The 10,795-nt window shown below is 39.4% G+C and overlaps 1 long non-coding RNA gene across 1 annotated transcript; it reads right to left on the bottom strand.

The window, feature by feature from the left end:
- Positions 1-742: 742 nt before the first annotated feature.
- On the bottom strand, positions 743-1,587 carry LOC134970163 (uncharacterized). Its single transcript, XR_010189705.1, has 3 exons — positions 1,502-1,587; positions 938-1,034; positions 743-842 (listed from the first exon to the last, which is right to left on the bottom strand). It is a non-coding gene; the product is annotated as an uncharacterized LOC134970163 (long non-coding RNA).
- Positions 1,588-10,795: the final 9,208 nt, after the last annotated feature.

Below are 10,795 nucleotides of genomic sequence, written 5' to 3'. Positions count from 1 at the left end.
TGCTACGCGCGGCTCTTTATATGGAATCCGAATCTCACGAGAATCCGACAGCGGGATGATGACGTTTTCCCACGCTCGGGTTTTGCGTGTTAGGCAGGAAGATCCGAGGCTGCCTCGAACCCATGTAAACCACGTGAAGTTCGGAGGGGTTCAGATCTCGATGAACCGAACCCGCTCATCTCTAATAAATATATATATATATATGAAACGAAATAGAGGAGATGGCGCCAAGGGAGTTATATCAACGCCCTACCTAAAAACGGACCCTTACAGTACTCTCCAGATAAATTACGTCAGATAACAAATACTAACATAAAAATTTATTAAAACAACATATAAACCCGACACAAATGTTCATAAGTATACAGAGTTGATACATTTAAATTTTTCGCAAAATTTGAACAATCAGTTTGTAGTGATGAGGAAAAAGCGTAGATATATCACTACGATTTCCTCCTTCTCCTTATTGTAGATTCGGAGGTAACATCAGATAATAGATCGATAAATAAACCAACGCGTTTCGTCTTGTTCCAAGACTTCATCAGGGGTAAACTCTACAATTGTAGAATAATAAGTCAAAACAAATACATAGCAATAAGCATCTTACACTCACATATAACATGACATATTGGTATCAAAAGAACATGACATAGCAACATGAGGAGGAAAACAGAATAAATAACATGAAGAAAGAGGAAAAAAGAGAACCAAAAAGCACAGGTTGTGAAAAACATACCTCTTCATTTCAGAATATATTGTCAGCACATAAAAGGTCATTCAAAGATGTATGAACAACGTTTCAATATTTCAATGGGACTTGATTGATACAGCGATGACCATACCTAATTAAAAAACGTTTAATAACCTTTATTAATTAAAGGACACTTTTTGTTCAATTAGGCAGAGATTGGGATTAATCCAATGGAACGGCACATACCTCATATATCATCAGCTTGAGTCTGACATTCAGATATTCGAATATGGGGAAGATTCATATGTGTATAGAATCTAACTGGTTCACAAGCATAAGGAACCTAATAAATTGATTAATTGGGTATTAATTATAAGAACACCTATGAGTTCATAAATAGACCCCTATTTTATTTTGACACCCATAATTATAAAAATTCTGGTATCATTAATGTCTGATCACTAATGAACAGATCTCATGACTAACCCGTGTGGTTTCTATATATGATACAGAACAAAGCGACAGAATTGGCTATAACAAACACCAATGTTACCACTATACAACGATCCTCTACTAAATGATCTGATTATAACCAGCCATTTATTCATATTTGGAAAACCCAGGAGTAATTGTATTAACCATCAGTATAGTGAACCCACATGATATCTTTATTCGGGAAACCCATACTTTATGGACGGTATCACTGGTCTATGATCGAATAATTCAAACAAATTACTCTAAGTGCTACCCACAGGGGGTGTAGTTCATTAGTGCCAATCATTAAAGAAATCTCTATAATATAGCACATACCTCATCGGTCAGCAGCTTGAACCTGACACTCAGAGACTCAGGAGTGAAGGCAATTCAAATGGGTATAATGTCTAACCAATTTAGAACACGTAGTAGACCTGGTAAATTAATTGGGTTGATATCAATTAGACCATCCATTAAAGTACCAGTATGGTACAAAGAGTTCCCACCCCATGGAAAAACAAATACTCCTTTCACTTAGTAAGGGGAAGATCTATTAACTATAAAAATTATATAAGTGAGTGTATAACTCATACAACTTAGTTTCATATTCATGAATAAATCTGTCATATTTATATAGTGAATATATATAATTAGTGCATATCATATACTCTTTAAAAAATTACATGTATAAATGATTGGTGGTTAACCAGTCAATTAAATACATATAGTTGGTACAAAGTGTATACTAATAAATGGGACAACTTTCAAAGTTGATGTTTCAGCAGATAATATACTATTGTAAAAACAAAAACAAAACCTTACCCTCCAGTAGTGCAGTGCTGACAGCCAAGTCTCTGTATAATGAGGCATTGGACCTGATAACCACCCTTTATAAAGGGAAAAGTGATTACATCACTTCCCTTGCAAAGTGATTGGTGCTCTATATATATGTGCTCCATTTACTATATTAGAATGGAGATTACTTAACCAAAAGTGCATAAATTTATAATTTTCAAATAATCAAACTAAGTGTATTAACGGTATTATTATGAGAATAACTCCTTAGGAGGAAATACCTAATTGATTAATATCACCCATAATGCTTTTCACTGTCTCTCTGGTTACTATTTAGGGAAACCAAACCTGGCTAAATGCCAGGAATGATGTTGGACACACCCCATCTCATTTAACTCAGTTTCATGTCCTAGATATTTGACTGATCCCCTGTGGGTAATTCCCCTTGATCGTATTGCATGACGCTGGAGCGATAATAAATAAATAAATAAATGAAAATTAAATTTTTTTTTTTTAAATGTATGTATGAAAAAAATGAATGAGATGAAGAGTTATCAACTTGAAAATGGCCCCACTTGTACACGTCTATATGTCAAGTGGTAAAATTTAATAACCAATGATAAATACACCGGGGAAATCTTATGATTTTTTAAAGATCATCTGACATTCAATTCCTCTATGTGCACATGATATATAATGAAACTACGTTACATTAGTATGAAAATTCAGTACTGGCCATTAACTACACTGACAATATCTCCATCTCTACACACTAAATACACTTTATCTACTTCAAATGAATGCTATCATATCGATATTCTCATTCAACCCTTTCGGTATAAGTGTATTTAAAGTATAAATCCAGAAAGATTCCCTTCGAGCAAGCTGGAGGTCCCTATCTCCTCCCCTCTTATCTTCGGGTACATGTTCCACCACATTAAATGTTAAGCCCTGAATTTCGGACCTATGTTTTTCCTGGAAGTGACTGGGGAGGCTATGATTCTGGACCTTATTCTTGATGTTTCGTAAGTGTTCCTGTATTCTAATTTTGAGACACCTCTTTGTTTTACCAATATAAGAGAGTTTGCAACTGCAATCTATCTTATAGATGACGTAATTGGTATTGCACGTAACAATGGACTTTAGTATAAAAACCCTTTTAGTCTCATCTTTCCAGCAGAAACTCTTTTTGTCGATGAAGCGGCAACAATTGCACTTATTGCAGGGAAACAGCCCTGCTCTCTTCATGAGTGGGTGTTGGTTGGAATTATCTTCTTTTTTCCGATGTTCTGTCTGTAATTGACTAGGAGCAAGGATACTTTTAAGGTTCTTAGATATCCTAAAGACAATACTTGGTCTACTGGGTAGATGAGGCCCTAAAACTGGATCTTTAAGTAAAAGGTGCCAGTGTTTATTCATAATACGTTTGATAGTTCTGTTTTCTTGATTGAACTGTGTTACAAATGGTCTCTCTCCCTGGTGTCCATCCTGTATACGATCTCTCGTCATAAAGAGGCTGTTCCTGTCAATTTCGGAAGCACGGGCTTGGTCTATTCGTAGAGTCTTTTCACTGTAACCCCTATCTATGAACTGAAGAACTAATGAAGATGACTGTTCCCAATATGCATCCATACTGCTGCAGTTTTTCCTAATCCGTATAAATTGGGAATATGGTACCGCGGTTTTCCACCGGGAAAGGTGGCAGCTGTCGGAAGGAATGAAACTATTGGCATCAGTTTTCTTGAAAAAGGTTTTAGTACTTAAAGAGCCATCTTCTTCAATTTTCAAAAGAACATCCAGGTAGTCAATGGCTACAGGGTGTTGTTTGTAAGTAAACTTTAGGTTATAATGATTAATTTGAATGTCAGATATAAAACTCATCAGGGTTTCAACCTCACCGTCCCAGATGAAGATCAAGTCGTCAATGTATCGTTTGTAGAATTTGATGTTAGTACATCTAAAATTTCCATCCACATACAGAATTTCATTTTCCCAACAGTCCATATAGATGTTTGCATATGAAGGGGCGAACTTGGTACCCATCGCCGTACCCTGTTTCTGTAGATAGTATTTTTCTTGAAATTCAAAATAATTATGGTTAAGGACAAACCTAATACTATCCACAAGGAAATCTCTCTCTTCTCTGCTGACATTATGGTCTAAAATCAGGATCTTACTCACTGCTTCACATCCTTTATCGTGGGGGATGAATGTATAAAGTGCCTGTACATCCACCGTGACCCACCGGTATGTGGATTGCCATTGGAGGTCCCTGAGTGAATTCAGTAGACCGGTGGAGTCTTTCAAGTAGGACAGTTGTTTTTTTTACATATGGTTGGAGTTTTAAATCCAGATAATGTGACAAACAGGATGTCAAGGAATTAACCCCTGCCACTATGGGTCTTCCTGGGGGAGGGATCGTGCCCTTGTGCACTTTAGGCAGATGGTAAAAAACTGGAATCCTCGGTTTCTTATTGTACAGATATTCAAATTCTTCCTTACACAGGATACCTCTGTTTTTAGCGGTGTGTAGAAGATCGTAAAGATCCTCTGCAAACTTTTCGGTAGGATCACCTATAAGCTGTTCATAGGTCCTAGTATCATTAATTTGACTCAAAGCCTCTTTGACATATGCCGACTTCTCTTGTAGTACCACCGCCCCTCCTTTATCTGCAGTTTTGATGATTATTTCGTCATTATTCTTGAGTTGTTTAACCGCGAGTCTCTCTTGTGGAGTAAGGTTATCACAAAATCTGTCATCCTTGATTTTTAGTTTCCTGAAATCTTCTTTGACTGAGTCAAAGAAGAAGTCTATATGGTTACCTCTAGATTCCACCGGGTAGTACCTTGAAGGTGGTGCTACTAATGTTTTTTTTCTTGGTTCAAAGTCCAATTTCCGCACTGGGTTTTTCAAATAGTGTCTCTACAAGGTTAAATTACGGACATATTTATTGAGATCAACATATAAGCTGAACTTGTCCACATGTTGGTTGGATCCCAGAAGACATACTAGGGAGTTGGGGTCCCAGTTGGACCTCTTTTTTGTGTACGGTGGGCAGAAATTGGACAAAGGGAGGCTGTATATATATATAAACAACAATGAAAATATTTTGTAATTTGTGACCAAAACAAATGAAAAGAGAGTAACTTTCCTCGATTTGGAGATATTCATCAAGAATAACAAAATACACACGAAAACACATACAAAGTAGGTCGATGGAAATAACATGCAGTATTACTAACAACCAGTAATAACCATAGAAAATTGGTTTCAAACATACCTGGAGGACAATTCAGGAGAGTATGATGTAACTATATGGAAGATGAGAATTACCATATACAAAGTGAAGAAATGAAAGATCAATTTCTTAAAAAATGATTCAACAAACAATATTTGGAAGAAGAAATTACAAATACAGCAAAACATTACAGAAGAGAACTTATACAATACAAGAATAAATAAAAAAACAACAACCAAGAAACCCATGGAACGTCATTCATCAACCAATTTAATGGAAAACATGAAACAACATAATCCATATCGCAAAACAATTAGAACATACTGCTCCTGGATGATGAGTTAAGAAATATCCAAATAAACTGAGAATCATTTACATAAAAATAAAAGAACCTCAAGCAAGAACTGGAAAGAAGCTATATCCCAAAAGAAAATTCAAGGGAGTGTTCCAGAAAAATGGACACTATTATTGTATAAACAGTGCAGCATGTAAAATCCAGGGGAAGAAAAGCAAAAAACCAACAAAAGAGTTCTAGTGGCAGCAAAAAATGTTAATAAAATTAAATATAGTATATCATGTGAGACAGATGGTGCCATTTACTTATTAGATTGTATGGAATGTAGATGTGGATATATATACATAGGACAGACAATAAGAAAGAAAGTACGCTAGGCAGAACACACACGCACATATATATATATACATATATATATATATATATACATCACCAGTCGGCGGCACTTGTGGCTCACTTGAAAGAAAGACCACAACCACGGTTGCTTATGTCATCGTTTCAATGTTCATACTGACATTTTCATCAGGACAAATATAAATTACAACCACTCACCTATAAATCTCCATCCAACTCAACATGGCGCCGCGTCCCACTCAGTTAATCATGATGTCACCGGCGTCGGGAGCAGCATCAGGGGGAGGGACCGGAGCGCCTGTGTAATTATGTATTACATATTACGAGTCTACAATATAAATACACAGAAACACATTAATGACACATTTAGTAAAAAAAAAACCTATATAAAAATAGAAAGTTGCAAGGAGTAGCCGCATCAAAGCACGTACCGCTGAAAGCTGCACTTAATGAAGTATGGCAACATTATAACCTAAAGTTAGTATGAAAGCCACATTATTACCACACTTAGCCTATACTTTACTTATCAGGATAGTAATCCACAACATAGCTGACATATTAAAATGCTACATCAATACAGGCATGACCATACTCTCAGCATATAGACAAGAACTATAACAATACAGTAATAGAACAAAACTGGGTAAAAACAGCCAGACATAGAGGTAGGAAGGCCTTGCTCACAAGCTTACAATCTATGGGGAAATAGGCATTGATGCACAAGGATAGATGCTACCTATTGCATAATGGTCCACCAGAATGCTAGGTTCTTAATGGGTTGTATGATATGATCACCGAGCAATGTTGGCCAAGTGTCAGGAGGGTGTGAGAGTTAGGAAAGACAAGATATGTGATGTTATGTGCACTGTACAGTGAGGATGTAATTAGATAGGGAAGCACTGAAGGTTATGTGGGTGGGTTGATCTGATCGCATGTCTATGACCTGCCATTCTTTCCTTCAACATGCATTCCATCTTACCGACGTAGTGCAGGCCACACGGGCAGCTCAATAAATAAACCACAAACTTAGTGGTTTGACTCCCCAACGTCCTGGCTGCTTTAGATGCCTAAGTTGCATCACTTGCAGCCAGATGTTAATCAGGGAAACTTTTGTCACCCTTATTCTGGCAAAGAATTAAAATTACGTCACTGAGTCACTTGTACCACTAAGTTTGTGGTATATTTATTGAACTGCCCATGTGGCCTGCACTATGTCGGTAAGACGGAGTGTATGTTGAAGTGTATGTTGAAGGAAAGAATGGCAGGACATAGACATGCGATGAGATCAGCTCTTGGCTCAGCCCATAGTGATCAGCCTGTGGTTCAACATTTTCTCAATGCCTATCATTCTATTTCGGTACTCAGAAATCATATTATCGATTATATACCCCCATTAAGGTGAGGAGGTGGCCGTGGTTTGTTACTCCGCAAAGCGGAATCCAAGTGGATTTTCCTCTTAGATATGCTCTCCCCTAGGGGGTTAAATGAGCATTCTGGTCTGTCAGTGTTTCTGTGCGGTGAGGGAAACATTGTTATAGTTCTTGTCTATATGCTGAGAGTATGGCTATGTCTGTCTTGATGTCGGATTTTAATATGACTGGTATGTTGCGGATTACTATCTTGATAAGTATCGTGTAGGCTGTTTAGTGTGGTAATAATGTGGCTTTCATACTAACTTTAGGTTATAATGTTGCCATACTTGATAAAGTGCAGCTTTCAGCGGTACGTGCTTTGATGTGGCTACTCCTTGTAACTTTCTATTTTTTTAAAATATATACTGTATATGTGTTTTTTCACTAAATGTGTCATTAATGTGTTTCTACGTATTTATATTGTAGACTCATAATATGTAATACATAATTACACAGATGCTCCGGTCCCTCCCCCTGACGCTGCTCCCGATGCTGCTCCCAACGCCGATGTTCTTGTGATGACATCATGATTAACTGAGCGGGATGTGGCGTGCGGTGTGCGCCTTGATGAGTTGGATGGAGATTTATAGGTGAGTGGTTGTATTTTGTATTTGTCCTGATGAAAATGTCTGTATGAACATTGAAATGTTGATATAAGCAACCGTGGTTGTGGTCTGTCTTTCAAGTGAGCCGTGAGTGCCGCTGCCTGGTGATGTATATTTATCAACATGCTTAGCTGACACTTAGTAATGGCACTGGCCATTACTAATTATATACATCATAGGAAGTGGAGTGCTGCTGACTGCATACATTTTATATATATATATATATATTTATATATATATATTTATTTATATATATATATATATATATATATATATATATATATATATATATATATAAGAGATGTGCACCGGAAATTTTTTTACTTTTGTGTTTTGGTTTTGGATTCGGTTCCGTGGCCGTGTTTTGGATTCGGACGCGTTTTGGCAAAACCTCCCTGAAAATTTTTTGTCGGATTCTGGTGTGTTTTGGATTCGGGTGTTTTTTTCAAAAACCCCTCAAAAACAGCTTAAATCATAGAATTTGGGGGTCATTTTGATCCCATAGTATTATTAACCTCAATAACCATAATTTCCACTCATTTCCAGTCTATTCTGAACACCTCACACCTCACAATATTATTTTTAGTCCTAAAATTTGCACAGAGGTCGCTGGATGACTAAGCTAAGCGACCAAAGTGGGCAGTACTGTTAGGGTCTCCTGCCCTGTGCTGCCACGTCGTCATGGCAACCGGGAGACAAGTGCTAGCAGAGTAACCTGAGCGCAGCTGATACTCCAGTTCGGGTCTTTTGCTGTGCAGTGGTTACAGGCTCTGTGTACGGTAGGGGATCCGGTGCTGGTTTTTGTGCTCACAGTCTGTGAGGTCTGAGTGGGGCGTGGACAGCACCTGCTTTATAAGGCCTCTTCTTAGGGTAAGCAGATGCTGCTGAATCTTTGTTGGTTAGTCAGTTCCTGAAAGTTAGCCAGTACTGTGTAGCTTTGTATTTGTTTGTTGCTTACTGCAAATAGGCCTGGGGATTTGGTATTACACTCTGCCAATCCAGACCTAGCAGTAAGACTGGAGTCAGTCGTTTAGCTTGCTGGGGTTCTGTTACTACTCTGTGAACTTAGCAAGTTTGCGGCTGTATTCTAAGACTTGCCTGTCTAATCCTGTCTCACTGTGCTAGGTGTCAGGGGTCAGTTTAGTGGCAGTAAGCTGAACCTGTGCACTGCAAGTGAGAATTAGGATTGTGGAGACTCTCCTTGTGTCTATCATTCCATCTCTGACCAAGGAGTTTACTGCCACACCCTTTGGTAACCCTTTAGGGTTTTGCTGTTGCCCTTAGCAACAGCATTTCGGGTTCTCTACGTATTAAGACACAACATCTTGCTTTTCTTATCTGAGCATTACTAATACAAGGGAGACACCCAGTTCCTTAGCCTCTGGGCTTCTCTGTTCACTTTGTGTGTATTTTGTTACCCTATCACCTTCTGTGTACGTTATGTCATATTCCCCAGTCTGTCTGTGAGTCCATTTGTTTTGCATAACAGTTCAAACACCAGTACATTCCTGCAGGCACTGGTGTGCATAACATATTCAGCAGCCTAATACTCCTGTTGAAATTTTGTGGGAATATGGAGCATACCCCTCAAAATACGTTGCAACAGGTGATCGATCAGGTGCAGGTCCTGACTCGACAATTTAATGATTTGTCCATTAAAATGCACACCTCCCAGGCTGCTGGCGGAGCTCCCGCAGCAGCAGCACCTGCAGGGGTTAAGGAGCCGAAAGTAAATCTCCCGGATCGTTTTTCTGGAGATCGCTCGCAGTTCTTTTGTTTCAAGGAGAGCTGCAAGCTATACTTCCGGCTTAGGCCTCAGTCTTCTGGGTCGGAGATTCAGCGGGTGGGCATAGTGATTTCCTTGCTACAAGGAGACCCACAGGTCTGGGCATATGGGTTGCAGCCTGACTGTCCGTCGCTTAAAAGTGTTGATGCTTTTTTTACGGCACTGGCCATGTTGTATGATGACCCTGACAAGACGGCCTCAGCCGAGGCTCAGATTTCGATCCTTAAGCAAGGGCGAAGGCCAGTTGAGGTTTACTGTACGGAGTTTCGGAGGTTGGCCCATGATACCCAGTGGAATGACCCAGCCCTGAGACACCAGTACCGAAGAGGTCTTTCTAACCAGATAAAGGACCAACTGGTACAATATCCCTTGCCTGATAGCTTGGATCAGCTCATGCAGTTATCCATCCGGGTGGATAGACGGCTGAGAGAGCGTAGGCTTGAAAGGGAGACTGAGATTTCCTTCCTTCCCAAGGGAACCTCAGACTCTGAGGAATTTTCCGAGGAGCCTATGCAGATTGGGGCTACCCGCCTCTCCTCGCGTGAGAAGACGCGGAGGAGACAGCAGGGGTTGTGTTTGTACTGTGGGAATAAAGGTCATGTGGTAGTATCATGCCCAGAAAAGCCGGAAAACTTCAGGGCCTGAGGGTGATGGGAAATATCCTGTCAGGCCAGAAGTCAGAATTTCCCAAGAAGACTTTTATCATTCCGGTGACCTTGAAGATCCTCGGTCAAACTGTCAAGACTGAGGCCTTTGTGGACAGTGGGGCCGACGGGGTTTTTATGGACCGCCAATTCGCCCTGAAACACTCTGTTCCCTTAGTACCCTTGGCATCGGAAATTGAGATTTGTGGGTTAAACGGGGAACCATTATCCCAAGGTAAAATTACCTCTTGCACTAGCCAGATTTCTTTGTTTATTGGAGCCACACACTCTGAAAAATTGTCCTTTTATGTGACTGTCTGTACTTTTGCCCCATTGGTGTTGGGGTTACCCTGGTTAAGGGCCCACAATCCTCAATTTGACTGGGTCTCTGGGGAGATTCTTAGTTGGGGTACTGATTGTTTCAGGAGTTGCTTGAGCCTTCCAGTCAGGCTCTCGCAGCTAAGTTTGCCAGGATTGCCAGGGTGTTATGCAGATTTTGC

This window comes from Pseudophryne corroboree, chromosome 11, assembly GCF_028390025.1.
Source record: "Pseudophryne corroboree isolate aPseCor3 chromosome 11, aPseCor3.hap2, whole genome shotgun sequence".
Taxonomy (NCBI): domain Eukaryota; kingdom Metazoa; phylum Chordata; class Amphibia; order Anura; family Myobatrachidae; genus Pseudophryne; species Pseudophryne corroboree.
The sequence above is the reverse complement of the archived record's forward strand: the minus strand, read 5'-3'. Positions and strand labels throughout refer to the sequence as shown.